Raw genomic sequence first — 24,248 nt, forward strand, 5'->3', positions numbered from 1 at the left:
AATTGAATTCAATTAAATGATCACTGCAACATATGCTTGTGTTTGAGAGACTGTCTGCTTTCCTCCCTCTATGCGACGAAATTCTCATGAATGGGTTCGTACGATAGCGTACGAAAATGTATGCACACCAATTTGTATGATATCCTACGAAACTAGGCGACCGCCGTCTGGTCACGTGAAACCAGCTACAGAGCTCCCTCATCTCAGCCGGAGTTGGTAGTTGTGTTTAGCCGCCAATAGGTGACTGTGAGCCGGCTACAGGCACCGCCAGATGACAGTCCTTTCAGGGGCCGTGGTAGTTGAGTTTAGCCGAAAAAAGGTGGCGTCATGCAACGACGAAAGTTAAATTCAGGCACCAAAACGACTAGTTAAGATTAGGAAAAAGATTGTGGTTTGGATTAACACTCACGAAGAACGAACACGTGTTTCCTGGGTGGAAGTCTTTTGTTTTCGCTGGCAAGCGAACTCCGCTTCCCTGCTTAAAAGTGCTGTGTTTTATGACCCACCTATTTACACCAACCTCCTCATTATGCAGTCCACAGGTTGTTATACAGCGGCAGTCAGTGTGGTGCATAGAGGAATAAATACGTGGAATGCTTAGGAATTACAGTGCTTTACTTTTCGTAGCTTTATGTACGAATGGCTCATCTCTTATTTGCTCAATAAGAGGATCAATTAAACTTGTGCAGCTAAGATAATACCATAGCAGGTTATACAAAATAACGTACCTCGACAGTTCAACCACAAAAATGACAACTTTCAAATATAATGGAATTATAACATTTTCTTTTTTTCTATAACCTAATCAGTCAAGACCAAAGCAAACTTTTTCTCACCAAGCACAGCTTTCAGTCCATATTTATGAATGTCTCATCCTCCATGTTAAAGCTGCACACTGCTGTGGCAATAGTCTCCTGAGACAGTTTCATGGGGGACACAGGTCTCAGGATTAATATATTATGTATATCAGCCCAATGGAGTTGATGTCAGACTTTCCACTGGTTAAATTCAGCAGAAAACCTCAGATCTTCAAGGGGAAAATTGAAGTCATGACACCAGATGTAGTGCGGTTAATGCTTCTAGAATACCTTCGACATTGGCTTAAACTTTAGCATGTTTCCTGTAGTGTACCAAGATTGATGACTGCAGTGTCTTGAACATTCAGAACGGGTTCATGCTTTGATGGATCTTGGAATTCATATGTACATTTTTTGTCATATTTGTGTGCTGCTTGTCGGTGGCAACTCTTGGATTATAATTGTATGTTTGATGCCTCTGTGTTTGCCTGAAGGAAACACCACCACTCTACCATTCCAGGCTCATTTCATTTGTCACAGCTCAGTTTAATTCCATCCTCAGGCCTCTTCAGATGACATGTTTCTGTCACAGCGCGAGGCCTCTGGAACACTCACTGTGGAGCTTCTGTTTCCACAATTACTGTATTAGTGCAGATAACAAGGGTAGGATAACAGCAAATGGCCACAGTGCTAAGTTGATTTGGTTTTCTTTTGAGTGGGATAGTTTCACAGTGAGACATTTTCCCTGTGAGGTATGGAAACTAGGCGACAGCCGGATGGTCATGTCGACAAAAGGTGACTATGAGTCGGGTATAGGGCACCGCAGGCCGCCTGTCATTTCAGAGGACATTATTTTTATATATATTTCATCAGAATACAGCGTAGAAAATCTGCTTAAAAATATAGGAAATATTAGATGGGATAGAACATAATGTAATTCTCCTAAATAAAATATCACATTAATTATTAGTTTTACTTGTTTTCATTTTGACATCACAATACAATACACATTTTCTATAGGCTCAGTCTGCCACTTTAAAAAAAACAAACAAAAAAAACAATTCCAGTGCTGGTTCCATGGTATCAGAATTCTGGCTAGTCATCATGGAAACATGAATTGGTCATGTGACAAGGGCTGGGAAGATTGGCAGAACAGGCAGCCAAGTGACAGTACTCTGATCCAAAGGAAATCAAAATTGTCAGATTGACAGCGCTCTAGTCCAATGGATTTGCGAGAGGGGGGAGGCCAATCATATTCCAGGGGAGGCCAGTGCCACCCCGTGCCCCCATTCTAGCCCTGCCCCTGTATCCAACCTAATGTTAGTGAAAGTGTTGGAATATGAAAGCATCAAACATGCATTTAAGATGAATGACATGAGAGTATATCATGTTGTTCCTCGCCCCCGTTTGCTTGGTGCTGGTAAACTGTATGGACGGGATGCAGGAGGTATCTACCTGGAGGTTATTGTAAAAAAGTTGTCATTTACTAATGTAGCAGTTTGAGAAGCTGGAAACCAAGCAATTGGTTTGGATTTGTTACTTCAAAAATGATTAAATGGCTGATTAAATTTCTGTCAATTGACTAATTGTTGCAGCTCTACATGTAAATATTGAATTTCTCCAAGCCCTAATTTCCCACAGCCAACAGTAGTTGTTACTGGCTGTATCAGTGTTAATAAACTCTGGCTTGTTTATTGCTGCAGCATGTACTATAGCATCTCTCTATCTGTAATTATTGGAAAATAGAGTTAAAGATCTGGCAAATTAGTGCATTTGAAGCGCTATCTTCTGTGATAGCATTTCATTTTCTGATAGCAAACTTGATTTCAGATTTCTCTCTGCTCGTCTATAAATACATTCATGTGCAGAATGACTTTGTACCCAGCACTCTATAAAAATTCCATCTTCTGAAATGTTCCACATAACTATTAATCAGCAGTTAGTTTAACTTTGATGTCATGCAGTCATGTTGTCAGCCTACTGTAAGTGGCCCATTTTTCCAACAGTGGATACATCTTTTCGGAATGAAACTCTTAAAATATGAAAGAATAAATTCCAATACACATGCGTCTGTAAAATAGCTGCAGCTTACTTAGATTTGTGGGCGAGGCAGCGTCTGAAGCATTCGTTTTAAATGTGCTCATTTTTGATCTCGTGAAGATTTCATTTTGTACACTTTTTGCATCTGCCGAGGCTGCTCGGCATCCAATAAAAAAAAAACAAAACATATTAGTTATGTCAGATTATTAGTGTCTTTTGAAAAGAAATTTGAATGTGAATTCAGTAAATATACTTTCAGCCTTTATTATCATGACGTTGTACTTACTCAGAACATTACATAATAACAGACAACTTATTCTCCATTTTCTATTTTGTTCTTTTCCACATATTCCTCTTACAACTGGTACCTGAAGCAACACACTCACTCCAACACTGCCCCTTGCATTTTTAATGCAGAACTGTTTCTAGTCTGAACACCGGCCAATACATTGATTTGGTAAATGTACACGATCCATAATTACCAATATATTACTTTATGCGGCAGAAAAGTTATTAGAGGGAGGCTGTTCAGATGTAACCGATATAACAGTACAGCACAACTGATACAGTTTAGAAGTGTGTATAGTATTGGGGTACTTAACTGCTTGGGAACAGCCAGGGTAACTCTGTGTGGCCAAATATATACATTTTAGATAAATATTGTATGTGCATCTACACAAAAAAGAGCACTGCTAATAACTTTTTCAGGCCGGGGTATATGGGCTGCAGGCTGCAGGTTTAACCTGGGTCAGGCAGTAGTTCGTATGTACTGTAGAGGCAAAACCCAGGGCAACGAAGTCCATAAATATCTAGTAAGATTGCTGTGAGTAAATCTAACAAACTGTAACAGTGATGGGGAGAAAAATAGGATTTTGTGAGGAAGTGAGGAAGACATGTCCTCCCCATCCCAGTGGAAATGATTTCCCGGGATTGCCATGACATTTTCCACAGACATTCATGGTTACCAGATGATGTGTCCTATTGACGTTCATGATCACCTGACTTCCTGCTTGAAATTGAAAGTTTTAAAAAACTCCCCCTTAGGGGTAAGCATTTTTTCCATGCTGACATTAGCATTAAGCTTCAACCACTGCTCTACCTAAGTACAGCCTCACAGGGTCGACAGCATGGCTGTAGACCAACAAGTCCTTCCCCACCAATGTGACGATATGTGTTGTTTGTTCCCTACCTTCTAATAAGACCCACAGAAGCATTTTTCATCTCTTGGCGTCACTTTTTGATGCTCTGCGTCGGGACGTATGTTTTACTGACATGTGGCACAAGAACGGGACAGTTAGGGTTAGGAAAAGATGGTGGGTGGGGTTACAAAATGTAGGTTTCAGTGACATGCGGGACTTTGCTCCTCCGTCATAATTACTGCGGCCACTAGAGGATGCCGCCACTAGAAACGTCAATGTAACGTAGGTCTTAATTGCTGCCGTTTTTTGGGGGTTGTCTCGTTAACCTCTAAAGACTGACTGACGACTTTGAGATTTTATGTTTTAAATTCAGATTTCTCTATGTTATTTTATTTGGAAATGTTATACAAGGTATTATATTTTTTAAAGACAATTAAAACCAATCACAGTCATAAAAATATTACAATCCTAGAAATCACAGCAAAAATATGTCATTTAATCAACGCTGATTTGCAGTCACAGAGTTTGATTAACTTAACATTCAGCTTCTCTGCGTCCACTAAGACTCTTTAATCTTTGAATTTATAGTTGGTTTCATGTTGAGTTCATTTGATTCAGACCACTGCTCGGGTAACAGTCAGGCGCTCCGCTCTCAACTCTTTCACTCTGTTCTGAAAAAGTAATCATTTAGTCTCACGTGGAGACCAAGCCCAATGAAAATGTATTACAAACCTTGAAATATAAGATCTCAATAGATGCAGGATGTAACAGCATATTTGGCTCCAGAAGTATCATTTTAATCCAGCACACCAAGGAGCACTGCATGAAAAGTGGGATTTTCGTCCCTGTAAACACCCGTAAATCTCCCTAATTTTCGGCAGTAAACGACAATTTACAGGCTGTGAACGTCACGTTCGTCTGTGCCACATATTGTCGGAAACGAACCATGACGTATGTGGAGAGCTCCCGCGGAGGTGCTAATGGCTCTAGTAAGCACATGAATACCAGGGAAACCTCTCCTGGCCAGAGAGTGTCTGGCCTAATTAGCATATGAATAGCAGCGACACCGCTCCTGTCCAGAGAATGCCTGGCCTGGCTTGAATTTCCTCACTAATCTTACCCTCTTTCTTCATGCAGTAATGATTTTTATATTGTATTAACTGGAAATACAAACGGGCACTACAGCTAGTTTTACATGATCCCTCGTGTTAAATGGCCACAGACATTCACAGTGAAAAAGCATCCATATCTTCTCCCATTTTTTGATGATTGCTCTTCTAGATATTAGAGTAAAAGTTATCATTTCCGTTGTATTGATCATCTTGATTATGTGCATGCACTGTTTAAGGCTCAGAGACTCAGGATTGTACCAAATCTTTGTAATCGCTTTCTTACAGGCAATACACAATATCTTACCCAAATACCAGTCGTTTTTATTAAGAGCTTTATTATCCCTGAATACAGGACCTTAACATCAATAGGTATTTCATATCCCAGAATCTTTTTTAAACTTAAGTATATTTTACTCCAAAATATTTGAAAACGTGGGAGTAACTGGCATCCTTTTGTCCACACTGTCTCCAACACTGCTGCTGTGACTGGGATATTTTGCTTTTGATTTGGGGTGTGATGAAAAAGTGAATCAGGTTTTTCCAGCCAAATTCTCACCACCTCTTGGAACTTGTTGAGTGTTGTGTTTTCCAAATTAGATGCCAATCCTCCTGGGATATTTCTGTCTCTAATTCTTTTTCCCATTTTATTTTAGCTGGTCATTTTTTTAAGAATGAATGTAGTCCTTTATTTCTTAACCTAGGTCTTATTTAGAGCCTGGCCTCTTCATGTATTCCTTGTTTGTCATCATCCAGCAGACTTTGATAATCAAGTAGTAACTTTTCTTGTTTTTGCTAAAACTGCAAATTCTTGAACACCCCTGTTCCTCTGGAACATCCAATGTATTTTATATCTGCAGTGTTACGGAGGCATTTATGAGATGCAGGTTCCAGGTGGAAACAACAGTGCAGAGGCGCAGCAGTGTTGAGTGTACTCAGGTTATGTACTCTATCACCCACAAGAAACTTGGAAAGGCTTCATTGGCTCAGGGGCTTCTCTGAGCTATCATACTTCTTTCACTCACACACACCAACACACCTAACACTATAGGGAAGCTCCTACAACTCAACACTGCTGACCCCTTCATAATTTGTGATATTAACTTCAGGGGGGGCAGATTTTAATTTGCACACCGTCCACCTCAGGGTCCTGACTCGGCCTTTTTAGCTGTGCTGTGATTGAAAGCATTTCTTCATTCTTATAACCATATATCACGTGTGATTTCTCGAGCTCCTTTTGCTATGTATGATGACTTGTTATTTTGTAATAACAGCGAGAGGTTCCCTTGTTGGACGTGAGAGATTTAATTTTCAACAGAACCAGTAACACAAGCATCCACTAATGAGTGAAACTGACAGAGCCACCTCAACATGTTCCTGTGCAGGCCATTGGTACATATAGCTACGAAAGGTAATGCACTGTAATTTGCATGTATTCAATGTTTTTATTACTGTATGCGCCACATTGACTGCTGCTGTAGAGAGCGCAAAGATTCGTGTAGGGAGGAGGTCGGGGTGGATGGGTGGGTCATACAACACAGGGCTTATAAGCGGGAGAGCAGAGTTTGTGCCCCGGGGAAAATGCAAGACTTTCACCCAGGAAACCGGTGTTTGTGTCCTGGGAGTACCACTTAAGGGGGTCGCTGTTTCAATCCAAAGCACAATGTTTTTTCTAATGTTGACTAGTCTTAAACTTAACTGTCGTTTCTTCACGATGATCCCCGTTTGTCGCATAAACTGCAACGGCCGCTGAAAAGACCAGGCCTCACTGTGCTCTGTACCCGGCTCACAGTCACCTTCTGTAAGCTAAACCCCACTGCAACTGCCGTTGATACGAGTGGGACCTCACAGTGACCGGAACCCAGCTGAAAGTATCCTTTACTCGGCTAAATTTAACTGTAAAGACCACAAAACTTAACTGTCATGTGACCGGTCTTCACGTGACCAGCCAGCGGTCGCCTAATTTTGTAGGATATCATACGAACCGAACCCGTTCATTAGAATGCGTTGTCCTGTGACCACTGAGTTAGCAAGTGTGAAAGCTAAGTACTTCCTTTTTTTTTTAGACAAGAGCAGATTAGAGCCAGAAGAGACGGAGGATAGTTATTCGGGGAGTTCACTTTATTTTTCCTGAGGAGATGACATTTCAGCATGCAATAGAAGATTGGGGGTGTGCTTTTCCAGTAGGCCTATTTTTTCAAGACCCCACTGTGCTTTTGTGTTTTAATATGGATGTTGTAGCCCACACACAGTGTCAGCAGAGATTAGCCTTCTTAGACTGCGAGGATGTAACATGTGAAGTCTGCTGCTGAGGCTTTTCACTGCTGCTGCTGCTCTATAAGACCCGGACATCAGGAGCATTCTTCTGTGGCTTAGTGCATTATATTAAGTGTCAAATCACACTCACACACACACACACACACACACACACACACACACACACACACAGACACACACACACACACACACACACACACACACACACACACACACACTCACTAAGTTATTCTCAAAATATATTATTTATAGGGTCAGCGCTGTGAAATTCACATTGTGTATAATTCATAATATCATGACATATAACCCATACACACACACACACACACACACACACACACACACACTGATGCAGAAGGGTATTCATAATACCATGATGCATTGGCCCACATACACACATACAAACACACGCACACACACACACAGACAGAATCTGGTCCTAAGACACCGCAATTATCATCATTATTATCATCATTATCAAACACAGACAGTAACTCTAAAGAAAAAGACATTGAGTTAAAGAATTATTAGAATTGGGTGGGGAAGAGAGTGAAAGAAGCGAGGAAAAAAGGAAGAATATAAAATGCAAAAAACAGAAGTTCAATTAGTTAAATGAAGGGAAGAAAACAAGGCAATGTACTAATTATAGTTTTAGTCAATAATAATGACTGAATCAGAAAGATGTTTATTACCACAGCATTTACCCTATGTGGAATTTGCCTTGATAGGTGCATGCATACCCAAACAAACATATCAAACATTAATAAGAAATTAACAATAAATACAGAAACAGAGACAAATGTATACAAAATAGCAGTTTAGTATAAAAGAAAGTAGGCTGAATGGGTTTAGTGCAGAATGCAAAGAAAGATATAGTGTGTGCAATGGGCAGATGTATAGTCCAGGATGGAGGTTAGTACAAAGTGTGCTGTAATGTTAATACTAAAATTTAATTATTATTATTATAAAAAAGGTGTAATATTCTAGAATGAGATTATAGAAATGTTAAGAAAAAAAAGGTGGAGGAAAATGATGCATCATATTCTATATCTACAATTGTGCTTAAAGGAATTGTACACATGTTTACCACAGAGAGCTTTACAAAACAACAAAGGAGACAAAAAAATTGATAAGCAGAGATGAAACTGAGAAACAGTTGCGTTGTGTCTGAAGTTCTAACAGTGTCCTGGATGTTAGCTTTGACACAATCTATATCGATATCATGACAATGACGACGTCTAATCAGACATTGTACTTTGGCAATCACAATTTATTGATCTTGTTGTCTCACGGTCTCGTTATTTGAAAATAATGGCATCACGAATTAAATTTAGGTACAAATACAAAGTAAGTTAGCATGACTGTTCTCTTCTCACTGACAAAGACCTAGCCTGTATTCAACTTCTTTAACAAAAGAGCAAATAAGACACCAATTTCTGCCTTCGTCAATCCTCAAGGAAAGTGAAAATGTATCATTTGATTATCTGTGGTCGCAGCGCAGGCTGATCTGACTTTTGATGGCTGAAACTGAAAAGGCTCATCGATTCGTGACTATCGTATGGTTATCTTTGGATAACCGGCATAAACAAATAACAATGACCTGCGTAATATTTTGTTATTTAGAGATGAGACAAATATGTTCAGTCAAATGTGCTTGATACAAACAAATCTATGAATAATAATAAAAAGGTAAAATAAAATGGAATGCAGTTAAATTCAATACTGACCTTTCCTTTTCATAAAATTGACATGTAATGCTACTGTGCATTTCTAATATGTCTGTTTTGAACGTAATATTTTGCAGCTAATAGTGTAGCGTCAGTCAAGACAGAAGCGCACAAACATGATTGGATTCTATTGTTAGCTGCTATTGTTTGTAATGTGAAGCCAACACATTACCCTGCAGTCATTCATTCATTCAGTCAGTCAGGATTGGGTCACTTCACAGTGTTGAATTGTGAGTGGAAGACAGTGAGACAATGAGCCAACTTAATCATCAGATTTGTATATGTTTACATAAATTCAGTCAGGAACACTCATCGTCATAGATTTAACCATTTATTGCAACACATGGAAATACAGTTATACTTGGCGATGAAGGCTCTGTTCTGATGATGTTCCCTGGATCAGCCAAGCAGCATGCTAAGATGACACAGGGAGCACACTGCTGAGACCCCCCTGTACCCAAGAGTAGGTTCAATCCAGGACATCAAAACAATTTCAGACATAGTTATGATGACACCCAAAACCAGGAAGGTGGAGGTTAGGGTGGTGGAAGCAAGCTTTACCAGCAGCAGCGGTGTGAGGCAGCATTTGAGTAGCAGGAAGCAGAGAGGAATAGGGAGACATTTAAATGGACCGCCTGATGTGAAAATGGCTGTGATTGGTTGTGAGTGGCTGGAATGATAATTCAATTAGTGGGCCTACAACTTCCGTGTCCTGCACGAACTAACGCAATGCTTAATTATGTATTATGTGTACACATAATATTGATTGATTTGGTCAGGGATAGTTCATTTTAAGCAGTAATGATGTGACCGGAATTTAGCGAGAGACAGATAGTGAAACAATGAGCCAACTCATGTCTGTATATGTTTGCACCATTTATCATTTGTATACACATGTTTATTAGTTAGCTTGAGTTAGGAGGGAGTTGGTTTTACACCACTGTGAACTGAAGAGAGAGGAAGAGGAGAGAGAAAGTGGAGCAATGAGCCAAGTATTTCTTCCTGGTGTTTAGCAATTACACATTTAATCTGTTTTTCTAAGGTCAAAATAGCTTTGAAACACACTGTTTTGTTTTTTTCATTTTGAAACTCCAATCCTCGCCACCTTTATTATTATTAAAGTTTATTTAGGTAGGGACGGATACAAAAAAAACATAGATTTTCTTAAACAGTCATCTGATGTATGTATCATAGTGTTTTTAGCTGAAGCTAATTCACGACACTTGTCCCTAGTAGGGCTTTTGGTTAAAAATTATACAGATTTGCATTATTAAAAATAAGAGAGAGATGAAATACAATGGAATTGAAAGAAAGTATACAGAAGAGCACAGTGTAAAAACTAAATATGAGAGCAATATTGTTCCTGAATTAGCCACAATTTTGTATTTTTTTTGAAGGTGGCTAATGTTGGGATACATTTCAAGTGGTCTGGCAGATAGTTTCATCATTTTGCCCCTTTTACTGAAAAGGCAGTTTGGTCAAATTATGTTCTATGGAAAGGGATACTACAATTGCCTTTTAATGCTGCTTGGGTGGTGGATCTGGTACCACTTTGCTGTCTTGTTATTGTTTTCACAAAGGGGTGGGGGAACAGCGTTATTTAGGCATTTGAAGACCTTTAGTGTCACGTTTCAGGTCGCTTCACTTCCGGTGTCTGTCTGCTTTCCCGCCTGTGTGATCACCTAATCATCACCCTAATGTGTTTCACCTGTGTCACCTGGAATTTCACCAGGTGCGGCTGTGCCGTGGTTCTGTTCCGTTCATGCGTCATACCACACCGTAAGCGTCTGAAAGTGGACTGTTTTGCCTGCCCGACTCGCAATTTTTTGTTGTTTTGGTTGTTTCCTGGATATTGTGCTTCTACCATGAAAGTGAGTAGTCTACATAGTTAAATGGCTTCTTCCATTTAGTCCAGTTATTATCAGTTAGTTATGGACATGCAATCTGGAGTCTGCACAGGATGATTATTTTGAAAATTGACTGGTTGTTCTAGCCCCTGCCCTCCCTGCCCTCCCTGCCCGGCTTGTTGAACCCCCTGTGGCTCCGTTAAAAATAGACCTAACGCGTATTTTCAGTGGAGCAGAGCGGAGAGCTTCTTCTGGGACATGCTGCATAGAATCACAAGCATTGTCATGATTGGTTGGGATTGCTGGTGCCGCCAGAACGCAGCACTGACGCATTTGGTAGGATCTAAGGCTTAGTTGCCATCATTTTGTACCTACGTGATAGCCTTGTAGCATTCCTTCATCGTATTTCCAAGTTAAGACCCTTGCCTGTTTTTTTGACTCTGCCGTTGTCTAGTGATTTTGGTACCTCAGCTTAGCTTTGACCTTTGACTTTAGACACTGTCGCTTCGATTGTGAACTGACTTGCCCGTTGAGTGTGACAGACCTAACCATTATATTTTTTCATAGTGGACAAATGCATATCAAAATATCTTAGATCTTTGGGGCTTTTAACTGTATCTCGTGGTTTTCATTTAGAAAATCAGCTTCAAAGTGTGGATGCTAAACAATTGGGAGGGGCTCAATGTCCTTGAAGAAGAAAGTTTGTATGGCTGATGTGAAGTCCATTCACATCCAACACCAAAGGTCAGGCTTAACAAAAGATGGGGGTTACACTATGTCTTTGTCAGTCTTGTTACCACTTGACTGAAGAATCGAAAGAACGAGCTCCATTTGTTGAATAAAGACCAACGCAGTTGCTCGTTCCACAGCTCATTTAGTTCACCTTTATGCTCAAATTCTCTTCACCACATACTGGTTTTAGTATGGATCTATGGATGGCAATATCACTGTTGGGTAGTCGGTTCAGCACTTTGGGCCAGACTCAAATATCTCAACACCTTTTTAATGGATTATCATACAATTTTATACAGACATTCATGGTTCCTAGATGATGAATCCTACTAACTTTGGGGATTCTCTGATTTTTCTTCTCGTCTCACCATGAGGTTTGACATTTTGGGGTTTTAATGAAATGTCTCAACATCTATGAGATGGATTGCCATGATATTTTAACAGACATCCATGCTCCATAGAGGAAGAAACCCAATGACTTTGGTGATTCCCTGACTTTTCCTTTTCTGCCTCTAGCAAGTTTTCACTTATCCAGTGGAGTATCTTAACATATACTAGATGGATTGGTATTAAAGTTCTGAGTAAAAACGTCCTGTTTTGGGGACTAATCGCAACATAGTATTTGTCCTGAGAGCCTGTAGATATTAGAAGAATATGATGGGTTATCAATTGATACACATCTTATTTCAGGTATTTTAATGAATTTGACGGACACCCATCCATTCCTGACAGTAAACTATCAGCATGTCTTGTTATCTCTCACCTCTCCTTGTCTCTTGTGTCCTCTTCTCCTACTTCTGTACTGTCTCTTTCTAACTCTCCTCATCTTACCATCCCATTTCTCCTCCATTCCTTCCCTTTTCTATATTTTATCCCACCAATCTACACACTTCTATCCTCTCATGTTTTCTCTTATTCTTCCCCTTAACTGTCCTTCACGTAGCCCCCTATTTCCTCCCCCTTTTGTATCCCCTCCTTCCTCTTCAACACCTACATTTCATCCTTTCTTTTTGTATTCTCTTTCCATTGACTTCCTCTCCCCTCATCTCCCTTTTTCGTGTATCCTCTTCTCTCCTCTTTTTCCTTTTTGCTCTCTAATACACCCTGCTGCCTTCTCTCCTTCTTTCTTCCACTCACTGTGCCATCACTGCCCTCTGCTGATTGATGGCAGCTTCACATCACCCTGAAGAGGCTGAGCCGACGCTCTGTTCCAGTTTTTTCAGGTGTCCGGCAGTGTTGGAAGATGGATTAAATATGAATTCAATAGTCATCGAATCATTGCAGTCATCTTTGGCATCATTACCATTAGTAAGAAACAAATGACATTTGACATATTGGCTCTTACATGCATCAACAGGGATGTCAATACATCATCCAACACATTAGCATTTAACATCAATCAACGTTAGGTGAAGATTGGTTTCCACTGCATTACATTCACTATTAGGCTCCAAATCCTATAATGTTATGAATAAAAATTGGTAATTTTAGCAGATATAAGTAGCCCTATCCCTGTCTGTATTATATGTTTAAGACCCAATTACATATACACATACAGTATATACACATACAAGAGCACAAGAAGAAGAAAACCAAACACAAATACAATAGTCTAAAATGTTGTTGCTGAGACTATGAATTGCCTTCATGTCTGATCTAGTTGTATCACTTACCGTGGATTTCCACCGGACCGGCTCCGCTGCGGAACGGCTGCGTGCTCCGCCGTCCGTCAATACCCACCAGGTCCGGATTTGTTGCGTAACGGCTGCGGCCAGCCGACCACGAGATCTCGCGAATTCACGTATGTTCGTACGATATAACAGGATGTAGTTTCTATAAACAGAACCACAAAACCAACAACAGTTTGTTTCCATCCAGAGGAGTAGAAGGGAAACAACTCTGTGCTGTGTTTTCAAGGTGTAGTGCAGGGAAATATGACCTGCCGTGAGCACGGTGCATTTTATTTTGAAAAGTATCCGGATGTTTTATTTTGTTTCTGTGCTCGACATCCTGTCCCGCACTATCCGAATTGTGCTGAATTGCTGCGGAGCTCTCCGTCGTCCGTCAAAAATAGAAGCTCTGCGTATCTGCTCCGGAGGGCTGCGGACTGACGGAACTGGGACGGAGTCAGGACGCAGACGTTCTACAGTCACACATTGACTTTAATGGAAACCTAATGACTCCGTCGACGTTCCGGAGACGTTCCGCAGACGTTCCGCATCCAGTGGAAATTGCCGGTTACAAACACCAGAGTCTTACAGCTGAGCTGAGCTAACAACTCATCCGATAGGCAGAGATTAAGCTGTGGTGGGTGCCTGTGGTGGGGACTGGGTTGCAGACTTAAAGCTATAGTGCATAGTTTCTGTCGCCCCCATGAGGAATTCTAAGTAATGACCACAACACTGTCGGCGCATCCACATGACAGCCGTCCGTGACCGTGCACCACCCCCACCCCTCCTCCATGCAGTTGGTAGTAGCCAAGGAGGACTCTTAATTAGCTTTATATCAACTCATTTAGCAATGGCTTGCATGTAACAGACATTCATTAATATCAAATAGTTGCGCACAAAAGTTTTAACATAATTTGGTGAATTTTGTTATTGCACACTTTACTATCAGATGGTTAATTAGATGATTGATTTTAAAACTATCCATAAACCCTGTTGCGGTGTTTTCCCTATATTGTTAAAGACATAAGTGTATGTATTTGGTGGGGTTGTTTAGGGGTCCTTCCTTGAGAAAATGTGGTTTTTCAATAAAAGAAAATCACATCTTTTTGGACCATTACTTTTACCATATTTGTGTCTAAAATGTTGGAAAAGCTGGAGCCAATCAAAAGCTCAAAGAGCTTAAAGACAAAACTTGTTAAAGAAGTCCACTGGGGACCAACTACAACCATTAGATCTGAGAAAAGTAATTTAGTTAGTTTTGATGCTCTTACTGATTTTCTGATTACATTCAATGTTGTTTATACTGTATGTAGGGATACTTGCATGCTGGGTCATGAGCAACCTGCTGGTATCATCCTGTGTTTGGCCGTGCTACTGTACCACGCAGGTCCCCAAAAGCTTGTGTTTAGCTGGATGAATAGTTTGTATTAAGAGGTTATGATGTAGCTTTGGAGCCATACCCACGTATCTGTAACTAGGCTGTAGGTTACCCCGTAGCTGACGTGCGTTCCCTTAAAGATGCAACGCTGGTTGTGAATGGGTTGGTATGATATCGTAAGATCGTAAGATAATATATGCACAACAATTCATATGCTATCTTACGAAATTAGGCGACCGCCAGCCGGTCACGTGACGGTTAAGTTTAGCGGCCTTTGCAATTTAGCTGACAAAAGGTTTCTGTTAGCCGGGTACAGATTACTGCGAGGTGCCAGTCCTTTCAGGGGAATCCCCGCCTATACACTCGCTCGACCAGTTGTGAGTCAATCACAGCTGTCAATCATGACGTTTCACCACGTTTTTATAGGTACAAATAACGAATAGAAACCAAACTTATCAGAAAAATGAACACTTGAACAAACATCAGTGTGATAAGAACTACCTAAAATGTCAGAAACTATCTTTGGGAAAAATTTATTTGACGTGTACATGACAGGTTTTTACTATGCCCCATGCCCGGTTTATGACCTATACTGCAGCCAGCCATCAGGGGGCGATCCAGATGTTTTAGCTAACTTATGCAGTCTTGACTTGTACCGGTGGCCTCATCGATATAGTGGAATGTAGCTGGCCACTGTGAGCGGCATTCAGCAGTCAGAGCAGAAAGGTTTGCAGCAAAAACATAGCCTATTTTTTATTTTTTTTTTACCATGCAACAAACTTTTTTTTCATTTAATAATAATTAACTGTTTTACTGATTCAGTCAAAATTATTTTTGTCAGTCGGTTAATAAAGGGTTAATTGTTAACATCCCTATTAGGAAGCAAATTTGCTCATCTGCAGCAGCTCGAGAAAAGCGTGCCACATATTGTTTTGCATCTAATGCCATGATCACAGCTGTCATTGGTTTGTAATCCCAGTGGAAACATTTACACTGTCCAGGGGACTCCAAGTTTGCAATGTAAATTTAAACATATCATTACCTGTATGTCTTTACAGACAGAAAGGAAGGAAGTAGACAAGGAAGGCGATGAGCTCTCCTCACAAGCCTTCAGAGACACGGGGATGCACAATCTGCCATGTTATTGTGCGTATGTGTGTGTGATGAATGTTTGATTGTGTCAGGGGAGATTTCTGACATATCTGGAGCAGAGATTGTGAACATTTTGCTCATTAGAGGAAAAGGAAGGTGAGAGATGGATGAGCAATGAGAGAGCGAGGGGGAGGACAGACGTTGGATGGACAGACGGATAGTTATGACAAGAAATAATGACATTGAAATATAAGAAATAATGAAAGTGAGAGATGTGGGAGATGGTGATGAGCTCTGCAAACCCGAAGGTAGAGAGGAAATAAGGAGATGATCATTAAGATCATGAGGAGAGGTAAGAAAAGGGAGATAATTAAGGAGATGCAGATTTACATCCTGGTTATATGTGAGTATTTGAAAAAAGAGGAGAGAAACAAGCTGTGGCAATTACATCTCTGTCAGTCCTTGAATGAAGTGCATACACAATCATTATGTAAGTGGGAACATGTTCAGTCTAATAATACTCACAATAATCCTATAATTACAGTGATTGCAATTTTGTGTCATTATAATTCTGCAGTTATGGAACTGCAGCTTTGAAACGATTCGGGGAAGCCGAGTCAGTGGAAAAAAACCGGCAGAGAGACACACAAAGTGTTTCGTACGGTCCTTCCTTAAAGATGCATGGTGTATTTTTGGGGGAAGCAGATATAAGTCACAAGATGTTCATTTGCAAATGCTCTGAAAAGAAGCTCTTGAATGGAGCTGAGGCAACAATAAGCCTGCCTCTTTGTATCACGAGAGGAGGATCACTGAGGCCACGCTGTGACTTTAGAACTTCAAACACACTCCAGCTGATCCAATTTCTCTGTGTGGACACTTTACTTATTCAGCAGTACGGCGCTATGAAAGACTTGTTTGATATTTCAGGAGTTCTAATTTGTTTCCCAAAGCGGCTTTACAGAAGACACTCTTTTCTGAACCGCTAGATGACTGTGAACACAACCTTATCCAAGCCAAGCATTCTGCATTATTCCTAAAGTGGCTATAAGTCTTTACTCAGCCAAACAATTTCACTTTGAACAAACGCAGCTTGCTGTCTTTGTGCTTAAGTGTCCTTATTTAACATCACAAGTTGACGAACAATGTGATGCAACGGCATACTTTATTTAACAAAAGAAGACTTTTACCAAAGCGTAGTCTCACATTGCCAGACTTATCTCCACAGCGCTGCGGAGTAAGGTCTGGCTACACCACACATACATTCCAGCATAGGAGAAAAAATGCTTGATTGCATTCCTTTAAACCAATCACAATCGTCTTACAGAGCCAACGCAGCAACGGTGGCTCTGTAAATTAGTCTCGGGAAGGAACTTATTTTGGTGGAACATTTGCACCCCGCAAATGAAAACTCCACGTACAATATTAAATAAAAAACTTAACTGTTCACACAATACAGTAACGAGAGCTATTTAAATTAGCTGCATACATGGGCGAACAGCACTTGCTTTTACCAGTTCGTCCACAGCAATCCCACCAATCGTCCCAGTTAAAAAGTAAATGCCGTAAACATATTCTTTGTAAATCTTTACAATCATTCCCTTACACAGAGAACTTTAAAAAAAATAATTTACCAGACTTATTCTAGTTCATATTCTAGTTCATTATGATTATTCATTCTTTGGAAGACATACGAATATACTCTTGACTACAGGCACCAAATTGACTAGAGACACTTCCAAATTACTTTAATTAAAGGTGCTGTAGGTAGGATTGGGAGGTTCCAGGACTTAGCCAACAAATTTGAACATCAACAACTTCTCAGTCCCTCCCCCCTTTCTGCTAAAGCCAAGATGGTCTCCTAAGCCCCTCCCCCCACAAGGGAGAATGAATGCGTGTGCATGAACAGTGATTGACACACAGTTAGACATCCTCCCTGGCTTTGATTGGTGTAGCTGAACAGGGAGCTGTGGATTTTTGCAAATCACACTACAGGCTGTAGGTGGTGCCAGAGGAGCTGGATTTCAGCAAATATGACAGAAAGTTAGTTTTATAAGTCTTACCAATTGCACCTTTAAGTACATAGAAAAACTTTTGGAAAAAAAAAAAAAACATTTCTAAATGTTCACTTAGAATGCAATCTTTTGATATTGAAAGGCATTTTGATAAGAACATGTCCTTATTCAGTGCAGCAAGTTGACCAGTGACTCATTCTTCCCTTCCTGAACAAAGCTAGATGTACTGTCATAAACTAAGTGCACATTTATTTTTAATCACACTTCACTGAGAGACAATTTTCCAAGAAAGATATTTTATAATAGACTTCACCATAGAGACCTAATTCTTACTTGCATGGATATGACAAGATGAATAAGACATATTACAAGACAATAACACATTCTAACCTTACTCTGTACTGTATGACTCAGTTTAACTTACGTGACATAGAGCATATTCTAATGTAATACAACTCATTGAATAAAGCAACTTGACAACGACGACTACCCAGCGTCAAGCCGACCATTAGCTGCTATATGTGACTCTTCGTCTCTTGAAACTAAAACCTAAAAAAAACACTAGGTGTTATAGATCAGGCTGTTCTAATGAACCACTACATATAGCTACGGAAAGTAATGACTGGAATTTGTATGTATTCCACATATTTTTTACTGTATGCGCCACAGTAACTGCCGCTGTATAAGAGCGCAAAGAACCACGTAGAGGAAGAGGTCAGGGTGGATGGGTGGGTCATAAAACACAGGGCTTTCAAGCGGGGGAGCAAAGTTTGCGTCCCAATGAAAAACAAAAGACCTTCACCCAGGAAACGCGTGTTCGTCTCTGTCATGACATGGCTCAGGTGGTCATAACAAAGAGGGATACAACACCATGTTAAATGTTTAAACAATACTTTATTACTATTTTTTTACCAAACTGAACCAAATTTGACCAAATTAACTATATACAGAATGGGATGTGGAAATCAGTAGCGTCAGTGGTGTAGGGTGTGCATGAGTGAAATAGGTGAGTGTGTGTGTTGGTGTTATAAAGTGTAAACTTAGCAAAAAGCAAACCTAGGACAACATAACCAAACATAACCAAACCTTGGTGTGCCTGTGAGGACAGCCAGAGCAGAGAGGAGAGACAGAGGATACTGCAGCTTAAGTGGCCTCAGCACACCAGACCCAGATGAGCTGAGTTACTCTAATTAGTAACCTGCAAACAGGAGGCACGAGTCAAGACACACCCCCTTAATGTAGACAGCAACAACACTTAAATGACACCAAAGTGCATCGCATTCCCCCCCTTAAGACGTGGGTCACAAAGTGATCCACAAAACACTGAAAATTGTAACCACCACCAAGCACACAAACAACAACAAAGAAAACCACATTTACCAACTGGGGCACATGACAGGGCATGATGCAATCATTTTACTATAGGCCTACCCAGCACGAGGGAACCTCCACAAAACCTGCACTGTCTTGCCACCCTTCTCACACCTCAGCAACTGGATCCTGAAGCAAATTCACAGGAATGAGAGAGAGCAAAACAGAAATGAGCACTGATGGAAACCCCAAGGTTAGCATAGACAATACTTTATTTTATTTATCCCGGACGAGCCCCCACTTGTCGTGACCTGGCTCAGATGGTCATAACAAAGAGGGAGACAACACCACATGTTTAAAAAATACTTTATTAAACCAGACATTTCAATTAAAAACCAACTATTCTTTTTCAATAAAAATAATTAAATATAAAGTGGTAGTCTAAAATAAAGGGGCATCTTACAGATGACATGTGTCGATACTTTCACTTTGCATCTATAATACTGGATCGTGGATCATTGAATCGACAAATCGATCCAGATCAATGTAACGCTACACCCCTAAAATGACAAAAAAAAAACAGGTTAGTGAAGACAACTTCTTACTACTTCAGTAACCGCAAACTACTTTCACTGCCTCAGCCGTTAACCTCTGCCACCCAACCAGCACCGAGCTCATCGAGTCGTGACGGGGAGAGAAAGGCGGCTCTGACCCAGAGGACACAAATTGTTTGAACTTCACTTCATTACAGACTCACAGAGGTGAAAGCTCTCGCACCACATTAGCTTAATAAATGGATGCTTCCCCCGTTTGGGGAAAATGTGCTGTAATTTGTATTCCACGGTTTTATTGCTGTATGCAGCGCGTTGACTGCTGCTGTTCTGGTCCGCGTAGGGAGGAGTTGGCAGTGGATAGATGGGTCATAAAACGCAGCGGTTTCAACCCTTGGATCAGAGTTTGTGTCCCGGGAAAAACACAGGACTTTCACCCAGGAACAGCATGTTTTACTCCAAATCACAATCTTTTTTCTAGTCGTTTTGACTAAACTTAGCTGTCGTTACCGCATGACGCTCAATTTTTGTCGGCTAAACTCAACTACTATGACACCTCGCGGTGCTCTGTACCTGGCTAACAGTCACCTTTTGTCGGTGAAACTCAACTGCAATGGCCCCTGAAAAGACCGCAACCTCACAATGTCCTGTTCCCGGCTCACAGTAACCATTTCTGGGCTAAATTTAACTGTAAAGACTGCTAAACTTAACTGTCATGTGACTGTTTGATCGCCTAATTTCATATGATATCATACAAATTGCTGTGCATACGTTATTTTGTATGTTATCGTACGATACCGTTCATGAGAAAGAGAATGCTATTTAAACAACGTGGCCGCTGGACGGGAAGTTGACAACTGCGTCAGTCTAAAACTAGCAAAGACACTTGCGTCTGGTTTTGTGGTACGCTGCACCGGGTGCAAGATAGGGCCCAAACACTTTTAGCACCATGTCCACACAGTCACCACATCACACAAACAGTGATCTATTGCTGACTAGAGTTTAGATTCTCTGCCCAAGCCCAAGCCCAAACTGGACCCGACCAGACCCTCGGGCCGGGCCGGGCCGATATTTTCCGCCGCTATCCTCGGGCCGGGCCCTTGATCAAGCATTTGTGTTTTTTTAATCATTACTTCATTAGCCTTATTCGGTGGGGAGAAAGCTATGCCTCTCCAGCTTCTCCCGTAGCTTTGGGCGTATATCCTGCACTGACTTGAGTGTAAGGTAAACTGTGCTACATCGTGTCTCCCCCATCTGCAGCACTGTTCACGGCCAGTGCGTCAGCATGCAGACTGTGCCGAAGGACAGTATTAATTAGGTGATCGAGACAAGAAAGTCTCCTATATGTTTCCAGGGCTTTGATTATGTTGCTGCCTTGATCTGTTACCCACACTATTCGGATGAGGGAGTTTTTTTTTTACGTTTCTTCTTTCAGATCCATATGCGATCCATTCCATTCTGAATAAACAAACAGCGCAGTTTACATGCTTCGTCCTTGTTGCATTACCTGTATTTATTAAGGTAATTCTAAACAGATTTCTGTAGTTCAAACAACTCTGAATTGTAGTTGAGAACGTCAGTTATAACGGCCCACGTATTCAAAAATTGTCGGGTTTAAATCGGGCTCGGCTCATAATTACAGTTAATGTGTCGGGCCGGACTGGGCTCGGACGCAACGTGCACGGGCTCGGGTAGGGTCGGGCTTGATTTTTTTTGGGCCCGATCTAAGCTATATTGCTGGCCACTGGAGAAATAGCCTCCTTCGTTTCAATGATTTGCTCAGTGGCACTTCAACAGTGGCACACTCTGTGTCTTGTTTCCTTTTGCTACCCAGATTTCCCCCACCATCTTTTTTTAGCTCCGCTGTATCTCTGTTCCACATTCATTAAACTACAAATTTCTAGTTCATTTCATTTGCACTGTACAACAGAGACACCCAGCGATAAAAGCAAATGCCCTGATGAAACGCAAAAACCAAAGAAAACAACAACAAAACCTCTTTGTGTGTATATTTGTTTCTTCCCTCAGTTCTTTCATGCTCTGGTTCTTTATTGGTCCCCATGTGGCCTTGGTGAGTCCTGCCCTCTGTTCTGCTCCTACTGATCAAACACAGCAAATCCCCTTCTCTCCTTCCTACATAAATAACTTCTCAAATGAATCACTACAGATGAGTACAACAGGTAAGACAGATAGAATAAAGTCTAAAGTCTGTTGTCTTTTTGACAACAACTTTTGTAGATAAACCAAAAAAAACATTTTACAGGAATGAAATGAGTATTTTTAGGGCCCGAGCACCAACAGCGTCGGTCGACGAAAGCGCTATTGAAACTGTTGCGTTTATTATTATCCCCAATGAATCACATTTCCGAGGGGCTTAGGATGCTCACAAACTCATCTGTGCTTGGCTGTGACAAAATGGCTCAATAGCTCCCCCTAACAGTTTTCAAAGTAAAAGCCCACTCCTTTAACTTTTGTGACTGATGGAAATTGGTAGGCATATGTAACATGTTGAGACGTACAAAAAAGCCTTTCGGGGGTGTACCCTAAACTAAACAGGAATTTAGAATTTAGAGTTCAATTTCAATACATTTTTCGCCATTTTCCAGGCATCATACTTCAACTTCCATTGCTGCTTGCAGCTTTAATTCCGATTACAATTTGAAAATTCAGTTAATGACTTTACAAGTACTAATTTGACTAACACTAAAGTTACTTTGACATTTTGGGGATCAGCTTGTTAGCTGTCTAACCAGGCGTTGGATGCAGAGTGGATATCAGTTTGTGCTTTCACAGACTGGCCGTATTTGGTGCAGGGATTGGTGGAGGGATGAGGCTATAGTCTATACCACCAGTGGAGAAATGTGCCTCCTGGTATTTCCAACATCCACTTTCTTGTGTTATGTTTTCATAGCAACCTACGACAATATGGGTCGTTTGTTCCTACGTTTTCCGTCCTCATATCTTACCCAGAGAACGCTGGTCACTGTTGTGAATGTAAAGAGCGCAGTTTAAAACGTTTAAAACAGTCTTTAACGTTGTTAAACGTTTTCACGCAGTTTGATTAGGGCACAAAGGGAATTGAAAGTTCGGCCAAATGCAGCATAAACAAAAAGGTTACAAGAATTTGCTTAGTAAGATAAACAGTTAGACTACATATAAGACTTTTCAGCATGTTTGTAGCAAGTCGCTCTCTGTGCTGTGTAACAGCTGCAGTGGAGAACAGCAGGTTGATTTAACGGTTCGCTACATGTTTCTGCCTGTTGAACAGGTGTAGCCTATTGGCTTGTTTCTCATCTGCTTCTGGCTTTCCAGCAGACTAGATGCCTTGCTGCACATTGCTGCCTCTTACAGGTCAGTTTAGGTTTTTCACCTTGCTTTTCAAGGCTTCCGTACATACAGTATGAGAAACGTGTATAAAAGTTTATGTTGTAGATAATGTTTTTGTCAATGAAATTATACTTGGCATTTTGTTACTAGTTTCACAAATATTCTTAAAGGTTAATGAAATATTATTTGGTTTCCACTCATTTAGAGCTGAGCAACGGTCCCACTAAATCAAGTATCAAGATATTTTAATAGTGTGTGATTAACACTCTTTACTGAAAATAAATTTGGTGGTGAGATGAGGTTTCGCTAACAAACATGAGAAGAAATAAGCCAAAAAGGTAATCAGTCTTGTTTGTGCTGCAAAAGGTTTTTTTAGTTTTTTTTTTATAGAGATTATGATCTTCATTTAAAATTGTGCGTTGATAGATTTTTATTCATCTGAACCTAAACTATTTTTCCAATTTAAATATCAATCCTGATATAATCCTGCCTGAAACAAAGCTGAAAATAATAAGCCGCATGTACAGTATCTTACCCAGCATGCTTCATTAACTGAGGCAGGACTCTCGTGTGCGTCCACGATCCTAATTAAGTCGAGCAGAAATCACTAGATATTCTTTATTTGCATGTGTGTGTGTGTGTGTGTGTGTGTGTGTGTGTGTGTGTGTGTGTGTGTGTGTTTGTGTGCACATCTATGGGATCCTTATTAACTGTGGCAGGACTTATCCAGCATGCATGCACATATTTATGTGTGTCTGTTGTGCATGTGGACAAGCAGTGCTGTTCTAAATGAATGAATAAAAACCATAAAGCAGAGAAAGGAGGAGGCTAGGATACAAGAAAAATGCAATGTTAAGAGAGAGAAAAGGGGAACTAATAAAGAACACACGTCTGCTATACATAGCTGCATGCTAAATGCTCATGCTTTCCCTGCATTCTGTGTTTCTTTTAGCAGTAGAAAGTTGCAAAAGGGACATTATTGTTAAAATTGCATAGTATCAGATTAAAGTCCTTGACAAAAATCTAAAAAGAAAAACCACTGTCACTCACCGTCACTAATTACATGTAAATAAAAAATAAAAATAAAACTATAGTATGTCTGTCGTGAAAAGGTAAGGGTAAAGGTAAAGTAAAAATAGAAGATAAGCCTGAAATTAAAATGAAAACTCAAGCATATTCAAATTATTCCCGTGTCCTTGCCATGGCCCTCTAGAAGATTAGATTCACTTCTGCATAACT

General features: G+C 40.5%; 1 protein-coding gene and 1 long non-coding RNA gene across 6 annotated transcripts in view; one reads left to right on the forward strand and one right to left on the reverse strand.

Annotated features, from left to right (window-relative positions):
* LOC116034505 (glutamate receptor-interacting protein 2-like) overlaps nucleotides 1-24,248 on the forward strand; it is a 379,804-nt gene that overhangs the window by 211,208 nt on the left and 144,348 nt on the right. The window lies entirely within an intron of this gene.
* On the reverse strand, nucleotides 343-4,645 carry LOC118495252. Its single transcript, XR_004897583.1, has 3 exons — nucleotides 4,634-4,645; nucleotides 3,120-3,122; nucleotides 343-441 (listed from the first exon to the last, which is right to left on the reverse strand). It is a non-coding gene; the product is annotated as an uncharacterized LOC118495252 (long non-coding RNA).

Source organism: Sander lucioperca, chromosome 6 (genome assembly GCF_008315115.2).
Source record: "Sander lucioperca isolate FBNREF2018 chromosome 6, SLUC_FBN_1.2, whole genome shotgun sequence".
In the NCBI taxonomy this organism is placed as follows: domain Eukaryota; kingdom Metazoa; phylum Chordata; class Actinopteri; order Perciformes; family Percidae; genus Sander; species Sander lucioperca.